General features: G+C 40.4%; 1 pseudogene; it reads right to left on the minus strand.

Annotated features, from left to right (window-relative positions):
- Window positions 1–7,952: 7,952 nt before the first annotated feature.
- The window catches only part of LOC125850118 (nascent polypeptide-associated complex subunit alpha-like protein 1), a 5,365-nt pseudogene continuing 3,570 nt past the window's right edge, over window positions 7,953–9,747 (minus strand).

Consider the following 9,747-nt stretch of genomic DNA (forward strand, 5'->3'; position numbering starts at 1 on the left):
TGTCAGTGTTGATTTTAGAGATGCCTCCCACAACCCAGTTTCCTAGCTTATCCCTAATTATGTAACCTGTGCCTCCCTCCCTGGTTTTTGGACTGAAAGCGCATTCGATGTTAAGCTTGAATTATCGGGTAGGGGGGTCCAACTGTCCTCGGAGGGCCTGCTATTGCTTCGGGGAGTTGTTTTTTGGTACCCTTGTGCTAGATGGATGAATTCCAGAGTTCTGGATTTTTCGAGAGTTAGGGGGATTTCGCAGGACGTATTCCAGTAAAGGTTGTTGTTTCTGTTTAGCCAAATGTTCCAAACGAAGAAAGGGAAGGTTGTGGCCCACTCAATATTTAGGACTCTAGCATTTATGTGACCTAGCTCGAAGAGCCAGTTGGGACTATCCTTGTTCATGATTTTGGCTATTGATTCATGGATTCTTTGGCTAGTTCAGTATTTAAAGGCGATGTAGCAACCCAAGAAGATGTGTTTTACCGATTCAATTTCTCCACAAACATTGCAATTTGGGTTGGGGGTGATTCCTAAGGAGTTAAGGTGTTGTTTGGTGGGGAGTCTATTATGGGAGACTATCCAAAGGAAGAATCTAATTTTGTTCCTATTGTAATCATTTTTATGACTTTTAAGGGTTCCATAGGCTGATCTAGTGGAAAAGGTACCAGAATTACTATGTTCCCAGGTTAACCAATCTTGAGGGGATGAGTTAAGGGGAATATGGACAGCTTTAATAAGCTCGAGAGACAGTTCATTAAGGGACAAGTTATTGTCCTTGATAAGGCTGCTGACTTTAAGGTTTTGGTCTTGGAGATTAAGGGGCCCTACTACTTGGGTGTGGAGAGCTTCGGTATTAGGTATCCATTTATCAGACCAGAAAGAAATATTTTCTCTCTTGCCAAGTTCCCATTTACTATTTTTCAAGCATGTGCCCCACCCGATCATGATTTTTTTCCAAATGGGGGTGGAGCATTTCAGGTGCTTATGGGGGTTGTGGAGGCCAATGTTTCTAGTGTATTTCCTGGTGAGGAGAGACACCCACAGGGAATCGTTCTGGTTGTACAAACTCCAGGCTAGCTTAGTTAGGAGCGTACTATTTTTTGCTGCACACAGTTGGAGTCCCAGTCCTCCTGTGCTCTATCTCTAGTGATGGTGTCCCAACTTACTAGGTGGAGCTTATTTTTTCCCATAGTGGTACCCCAAAGGAAATTGCGCTGGATTTGGTCAATGTGTTTCGTAACAGAGGCAGGGAGTTTGATGATTTGCATGACGTGGTTGGCCATGCTACTAAGAGTAGATTTAATCAGAGTAGAGTGTCCCGCCATATTGAGGAATTTTGTTTTCCAGCTGACTAGTCGATTTTGCATATTGTCCAGGATGAATTGGAAGTCGCTCGCGTAAGGTTTTTTTATGAAAGATCGGGAAGCCTAAGTATTTGCCAAAGGAGTGGGTGGCTTTGATTTTCAAAGTTTTGGCGATCCTGGAGTGGGATGGGCCACTTCAGTTATTTGAGAAGAAAATTTTTGATTTAGAGTTATTAATGCTTTGGCAAGACCAGGAGCAAAACCATTTGAGGATCCTTGAAATGGTACAACTATTTTTCTTAGTAGCTTGAGCCATAAGGACAAGGTCGTCGGCAAAAAAGAGGTGGGATAGGTGAGGGCCATGATTCGAGATTTTAATGGGGTTCCAGATCGACTGGGTCACTGCCTTGTTAATTTGGTGGGAGAGGACTTCCATACAAAGGATAAAGAGGTAGGGTGAAAGGGGGTCTCCTTGTCGTAACCCTCTCAATGTATTAAAGAAGTTTGTACGGGATCCATTACAAAGAATGGCCGTTTGGTTTGTGGTTATACAATACATGACGAGGTTAGTGATTTTGGAGGAGAAATCAAAGTATTGAAGGGTAAATCTGATAAAAGACCACTCCATTTTATCGAAGGCTTTCTTGAGGTCAATTTTGACCATCATACTACCAGTTTTCCCTTTCATTCTCCTATAGTGATTGATAATCTCCTGGACTATAACAACATTATCGGAGGCCTGTCTATTTTGGAAGAAGCTAGTTTTGCATGGCCCTATAAGTTTATTCATTAGAGGTTGCAACCTAGAGGAAATAATTTTGGTCACAATTTTATAGCTAAGGTTACAAAGGCTGATAGGGTGGAAGTTCTTTAGAGAAGAAGCATTCTTGCATTTTGGGATTAGACAGACATAGGTCTTGTTGCTTTTTTCCGGAATACTCTCGTTTGCAAAAGCATTTCTGCAGAAGGAGACAACGGAAGGACCCACAATATGCCAATATTTTATATAAAAAAAGGGATGAAGTCTGTCTGGACCAAGAGCCTCAAGGGGCTTAAACGAGTGGACGGTTCTTCTTATTTCCTCCTCCGAGGGTAGAGGGCTTAGAAAGTCCTTGTCGAAGACAGAGAGGAATACAAGTCCTAGAGGGACGTGATAGAGCTTGGATTTTGAGTGGCCGGATTTGAAAAAGGAAGATAGTAAGATTCAATATGATTGAGGACTTTGAAAGGGTCTTCGATCCAGGTATTATCATCAGTCTGGAGGGTGTGGATCTTGTTTCTTCTTCTCCTAATAAGGGTGGTGGAGTGGAAGAATTTGGTGTTCGCATCCCCTTCGTTGAGCCAGTCGATCCTAGACTTGAGTTTCCAGAACTCCTCTTCCTGTCTAAGAATGCTATTGTAATCCTTAACGAGGTCCGGCTCTAAATCTAGTAGGAAGGTGCTAGTCGGATAATTAGGTGATTTGTGGATACCCTCTAATCTATTGATAGTGTTTTTCTTCTTTTTGAAGATATTACAGAAAGTTACTTTATTCCATATGGTGACGTCATCTTCAAATTGGGAAATGGCTTCAACAAGGTGATATGAGGTATTCCAAGCATTTTTAATCAGAGGGGGTAGGTCAGGGTGGGAACACCAGATTGTTTCGAACCTAAACAGTTTTGTGGTGGAGGGGCGCTTAACACTGGAAAGGGAAATCATAATAGGGCAGTGGTCAGAGTGGGATTTTGGAAACTGACGTATTATGGCCTCTGGAAAAGACCACAGCCAGTCATTATTAGCAAAGAAATGGTCAAGTCTTTTGAAAATGAGGCTGCCTCTATTACTAAATCTTTTATTTGCCCAAGTGTATTTATTTCCCTTGAATCCCAAGTAAATGAAATTACAGTAGTAGACTATGGATCGGAATTCTTTAGAACGCGAGAGGTTTAACATGTTGCCACCAAAATTGTCTTTGGCATTAAGAATGTCGTTAAAGTCACCCCCTATTAGCCATTTACCGGAGAAGTTATCCTTAATGGATCGCAGGTTCTCCCAGAGGACCTGCCTTTAGTTCCAATAGCAGCTAGCATAAATACAACTAAGTAACCAATAATCATCATGGGTACTTACCTTGATCATGGCAAGAATTTCCTGACCAGTGGTGGCGATTTCTTCAAGTTCCAGTAGATTATCATCCCATAGGACGACAATGCCACCCAAGTTTCCCATAGCAGGAACTTCGATCATTTTGTTGAAAGGGAAGTTATCAAGCAAGACTTGATGGCTTTGCATTTGGTTTCAAGAAGAGCGACTAAAGGGGTTTATTCCAATCGAGTAGAGCCCCAAAGTTCCTTCTGAATTCGGGCCCGTTGGCGCCTCTACAGTTCCATATTATTAGGTTCATTGATCTGTTCGAATTCGAATGGTTTATCAGGGGAGTCGTCCTTATTGCCTGTGGTACGGCAACTGGATTATTTATCATTGTAGGGTTCATGATTAGCACATATTTCCCTACTTCCGGGTTGAAGGGTGTTTTGATATCTATCGTGATTTTTAAGAGATTCTGCGGACATATAAGGATGTATTTTTTGTCGAATCTCTATTTTTATTTCATTAGTCTTATTTCTTTTAGAACTGAAATCTCCGTTCGAGTTTCTCTCATTAACTCTAGTGTTTCTTCTATTTCTCGGGTGTTGGTAATCATGGGAAGTATTGGTAGTGGGTTAAAGGGAGGTACCTGTGATGTAGTCGCTAGGTTGTGAGCCCATGGAGCAGTTGTGCTGCCCATTGATTCGGGCAGTGTCGATGTTGGAGATATAGGAGCTGCGTCTTGGAGTGGTCCCTGCGGCATCCGGTGGTGAAAGAGGGGGTCTATTTCCTGGAGGTTCTGGATGTGAGGGATGACTGGGGGTGGTGGGGGTGGTGGGATGGGTGCTTCCCATGTCGGGATATGAAAGAAGGGCATCATTGGAAACGGGTAGCTCATAGATGGTGGAAGAGCACTCGACATCCATATGTGGGCGTTGAATGTCTCCATAGTCGCACGCATCCCGTCCGACACCATCTGCGCAAGCAACACTGGGTGTTGGATGATGATTGTCGCTACCTGGTTTCCCATGAGAACATTGAAGGATAGGGAATGCCCTTGGAGGCTCATTTCCATCCATGATGATGGTTGAAAGTTGGGTGGGGGTGGGTGGGATGAGTAGATAGGAACTGCTTCTGGGGCTAGACCTTCCATTGGAAAGAGAGGGATTGGGGAGTGTGGGTTCATTGTTTGGTTTTGGAAGCGAGTTGGCGTTGTTTAGTTGAGGAGTCTTTGTCTGCGTCTGATAGATGAGCAAGGGATTCTTGGCATTGTATGAGGAAGTGGCAGTGGAGTTAGGAGTGTCTTTAATATGAGTGGGAGAATTTGCTTTAATAGTTCCAGGGATGTGGGAGCTGGACTTAGAAGAATAAAAGTGGGTGGGGGGAGATCCTAAAAGTTGTACTTTGGACTGGGGTGTGGATTTACAAGATATCGGGGTTAAGATTTCTTTACCAAATTTGGTAAAATCTGGAAAAGATTTGAGAGTTGGGGATGTGATGTGGGGAGGGTCCACGTCGATGATGTCTAATCCTAGGTTGTTTAGTTGATTTATTGAGGGGTCACATAGGGACTTAGAAGATGTATTATCTCTAAATGTATGGAGAGGTGATATCGTTTTGGGAGGGGTTGATGAAGTAGGGATGATAGGGGCCTTATAGGGGTCAATTTTAGGGGTCAAAGTAGGGGTAGGGATAGGGGCCCTAGTTCGACAGTGTTGTTAAAGTTGATGGAATTGCTGTCACTGTTGATGGGCTTTGAGGCGATGGCGCCACCGACATTATCTTTATTATTTTTTTCCCCGGCGTTATCATCGTTATTACTGTGAGTCATGGTGTCTTGGGTGGATTTTATTGTTGTCGAAGAGGTTGGCTGGTTCTTCCCGGCATATTTAAAGAGTTAAGAGTCTAGGAACTTACCGTAGCTGCATGAATAATGTTGACATTGAAGCTCTCACCATCTGCATCATTAGTTTGAGGAACTTGACTTACCTTAACTGATTTAGCGGTTGGTCGGATGGTTTTCTTGCTTCCCTTAAAGGTTACAATTTTCCAGTCATTATCTGTAGTTTTTGAGCTATTGGTAGGAGTTGTAGTAGCAGTGTTTTCTTTCTGGGAGTGAAGGTGCTGGTTTGGGTGAGTATAGGATGGGTATGATTGTATTAAGTGCCCCAACCTTCCACAAGAAACACATAGTACGTCAGCTCCTTAAATTCATACAATATTTTTTGTTTAAGTTGTCCTATGAATATATGTTTTTTGACTGGGGATCCCAGCGGAACTTCGATACATATACATGCATATCTTCCTCTTAACGTCGAGGCTACACACGTCCGTTTTGACTAATCTTCCTAACTTATTCCCGATCATTGCGAGAATCCCGTGGTCGTAATATTCAGTGGGTATTTCTAATAAGCGAATCCAGATCACAGATGTTGTTTTATTGGCCTTCGAGGCAACGAAGTTGGGGTGCCATTTTTTGACACAGAGGAAGAATCCATTTACAAACCAAGGCCAATTTTGAGAGTTTTGATCATGTTTTCTTCCTTTAAGAATTTTACGATGAAGTAATCGTGTCCCAGATCAATGACGATTAGTTCTTCACTGGGTCTCCAAAGGAGGGAGAGCTTTCGCCTAAAGTATTCGAGATTCATTTTGTTCCCCAATAGTTTAATGATAATGGAGAAGCACCATGGATTGTATATTCTTTCCTTTTCCAACTTCGACAGTGTAATGCAGTACCCCTGTCTCTTGAGTAACTTGGTTTTTTTAATCCCCAGTGTTGGCTTCAAACTGGGACTCTGTAGTTGCCTCGGGTGGGCAGACCATCTCGATAGCTGGATCTGCTAGGGGGAGGGATGGGTGAGTTCGTTAGCACCATATTTTATCTGAAGAGTTGTTCACTATTCAAAATGAATCTGAAGCATCAAACATGAGTTGAAGCAACTATGTGTGGGAAATTCATAATATATTTAGCATTAGTTCTGAAATCATTACTCATTGTCCGATGGATCTTGAAGCATTCTGGTACGAAGGTAGGCTTTCTGTTCGGCTTGCTTTCGCCGCAGGTAGTTGATGTGCAATTTAAACGTGAGGACGTTTGCCCATTCGAGATAGGCAGGAGGTAGTTTAATTAATTTAACTACAGAAAAAGACGATGTCAATGGTGGCCATCAACAATAAATTAAAACAGAAGGTATAATTTGTAACTTACCAGGATGATAAGTAGGAGGATTTAGATGTGAAGATAATGACATATTGACACTCATTCCTCAAGAAGAGGAGATCATAAATGAGGGGTTATAATTGATCAACAGGAGTTCAATTAACATTAGCATGGGACTAAATCGTAATACTCTTCAACTTTTTTAAAAATAAAATAAGCAGAATAGAACTTTCTCCTGCTTCCATAATATGTAATCTCACAAAGGTTCTTTTTGTCTAACTCTCGTCATCTATTTTGCAGAGATGTTGTTAGAGTCACAGAGCTAACAAATGAAGCGAGCACAGACAGGCTGTGTCGATCACAGAGCCACCTTCCAGCGAGCAGTGGCAAGTTGTGGCGATCACATAGCCAACCTCCACCGACCACTATTGAGAGGTAATTTCTCAATGGTTTCTTAAATTAGTTTGGCCACACCAATCATTGGTAGCATTGATAATTATTCTATCAATATTTGATCAATAAAATATGGCATGTCATATTATTTAGTCTACATGAATTTTTATTTTCTTTCTCAGTTCACTTGGTAATAAATCACGATCTGATCCGATCCAATTATCCAACTCTAACTAATAACCCAAATCAACCCTATTCAATGATAATCATGTTTGTAGTAAAGATTTGAGTTAATATGATGAATTAACTAAAGATTCCTTCATTTAGGGAATTGATCATATTACAACGAGTACAGAGTACTCCGGTGGCCTCCGAGACAAGGTACAAACTTTCTCAAAACTTAAAGATTTTAGTTATTTTTTGTGAAATTTAATGAAATATCCAATTTATCTGAACCAAAAATTGTATCTAGTCGTGGATGAAATTAGGAGAGAATGAGAATAGTGCAAAGGAGTGAGCTATGTAATACTTCCCCCTCTGTCTCTTGAGTAACTTGGTTTTTTTTTATCCCCATTGTTTGCTTCAAACTGGGACTCTGTAGTCGCCTCGGGTGGGCTGAACATCTCGATATCTGGATTTGCTTGGGGAAGGGGACGGGAGTAATAAGGATATTTTTAAAGGAGGTTCTGTCCGTCTGGATGGAGGGGTTGAAGGTGCTCTGATCAGTGTCCACGGAGGATGCATCTGTAGGGTCGAGAGGGAGTGGTGGAGTTGGAGGAGTATTGGAGTTTTGTTTAGTTAAGGGAGAAGAATCCATTCCCTTTTTAAAAGTGGTGTTTTAATTGGAGGAACCCATTAGGCGTTACAATCGGAGTTAATATGCCTCCAAGCTATTATAGCTTGAGGTGAAATGGATTATTTTTTTATTTTTGTAAAAAAATGAAGGATAATACTTTTGAAGCTAAAAACTATTCAGAGTGCAAATGACATATTATTTCACTGCTCAAAAGATTCGAATAGCATCCTAGCTAGTTTGTAAGCTTCATGATAGTGGAAACTATAACGCCATATGTGGCTTTGGCAGCTTGGGATCTGGAAACTCCTAGTTGAAATTCATCACCAGCTCTATATTTTTACGCCAGTCTTATCTACATCCTCATTATCTTGAGTCACAGTCGATGGCTCTAGTTACGATATAGCGTTGCTCCTATTAGGAGCCTTAAACTGCTCTGCTACTTGAGACTGCAATTGTGATCTTTAACTCCTCAATATTTGCTTCACCAATTATGAAATTTGTATCTGAATTTGGGCCCTTGAAAACAACTGGTTTTTAGATGACAAATAGTATATTTTTGCTCTTCTTAACAGTTGCATCATTGACCCCTAGGGTTGGCTTCATTGCAGCTAGCTTTAGAATAGCTTTTAGACTCTTCTTCCACATTGGTTTTCTCCGACTAGCCACTACCATCTCTGAGTTCGATAGCATCATCATCATCTTTCTAGCTAGTCATCTAAGAGAAAAGCTATTAGTTTAAAAAAAAGAAAAACACACATCACAAAACATAAGAAAAAATCTAATGAAAAAAGCTTACTGGTACGGACAGTGAATAAAAGTACAAAATAAAGACCAATAAAGTGACAATGTTTTATGAATTGATGGACTTTGGCAGCAGTGTAAGAGTTGGCAATCCAAGTTTTCTTCTCACTTCACCATATTTTATTTGAAGAGTTGTTCACTATTCAAATTGAATCTGAAGCATCAAACATGAGTTGAAGCAAATATGTGCTAGATATTCATAATATATTAAGCGTTAGTTCTGAAATCATTACTCATTTCCCGATGGATCTTGAAGCATTCTGGTACGAAGGTAGGCTTTCTGTTCGGCTTGCTTTCGCCGCAGGTAGTTGATGCGCAATTTAAACATGTGGGCGTTTGCCCATTCAAGATAGGCAAGAGGTAGTTTAATTACTCTAACAAGAGAAAAAGTGGATGTCAATATTGGCCATCAACAATAAATTAAAGCAGAAGGTATAATTTGTAACTTACCAGGATGATACGTAGGAGGATTTAGATGTGAAGATAATGACATATTGACAGTCATTATTCAAGAAGAGGAGATCATAAATGAGGGGTTATAATTAATCAGTAGGTGTTTATTTAACATTAGCATGGGACTAAATTCTTATAAAAGAACCCTTCGTAATACTCTTCAACTTTTTAAAAATAAAATAAGCAGAATAGAACTTTCTCCTTCTTCCATAATATGTAATCTCACAAAGGTTCTTCTTGTCTAACTCTCGTCATTTATTTTACAGGGATGTTGTTAGAATCACAGAGCTAACAATTGAAGCGAGCACTGACAGGCTGTGTCGATCACAGAGCCACCTTCCAGCGAGCAGTGGCAAGTTGTGGCGATCACATAGCCAACCTCCTCCGACCACTATTGAAAGGTAATTTCTCAATGGTTTCTTAAATTAGTTTGTCGCAACAATCATTGGTAGCATTGATAATCATTCTATCAATAGTTGATCAATAAAATATGGCATGTCATCTTATTTAGTCTACATGAACTTTTTTTTTCTTTCTCAATTCACATGGCAATAAATCACGATCTGATCTGATCCAATTATCCAACTCTAACAAATTTGATTTAATATGATGAATTTACTAAAGAATCCTTCATTTAGGGAATTGATCATATTGCAACGAGTACAGAGCTGTCCAGTAGCCTCCGAGACGAGGTACATACTGTCTCAAAACTTAAAAGATTTTAGTTATCTTTTGTTAAATTTAATGAAATACCCAATTTACCTAAACCAAAA

The sequence above is a fragment of the Solanum stenotomum genome, unplaced genomic scaffold (assembly GCF_019186545.1).
Source record: "Solanum stenotomum isolate F172 unplaced genomic scaffold, ASM1918654v1 scaffold13937, whole genome shotgun sequence".
Classification (NCBI taxonomy): Eukaryota; Viridiplantae; Streptophyta; class Magnoliopsida; order Solanales; family Solanaceae; genus Solanum; species Solanum stenotomum.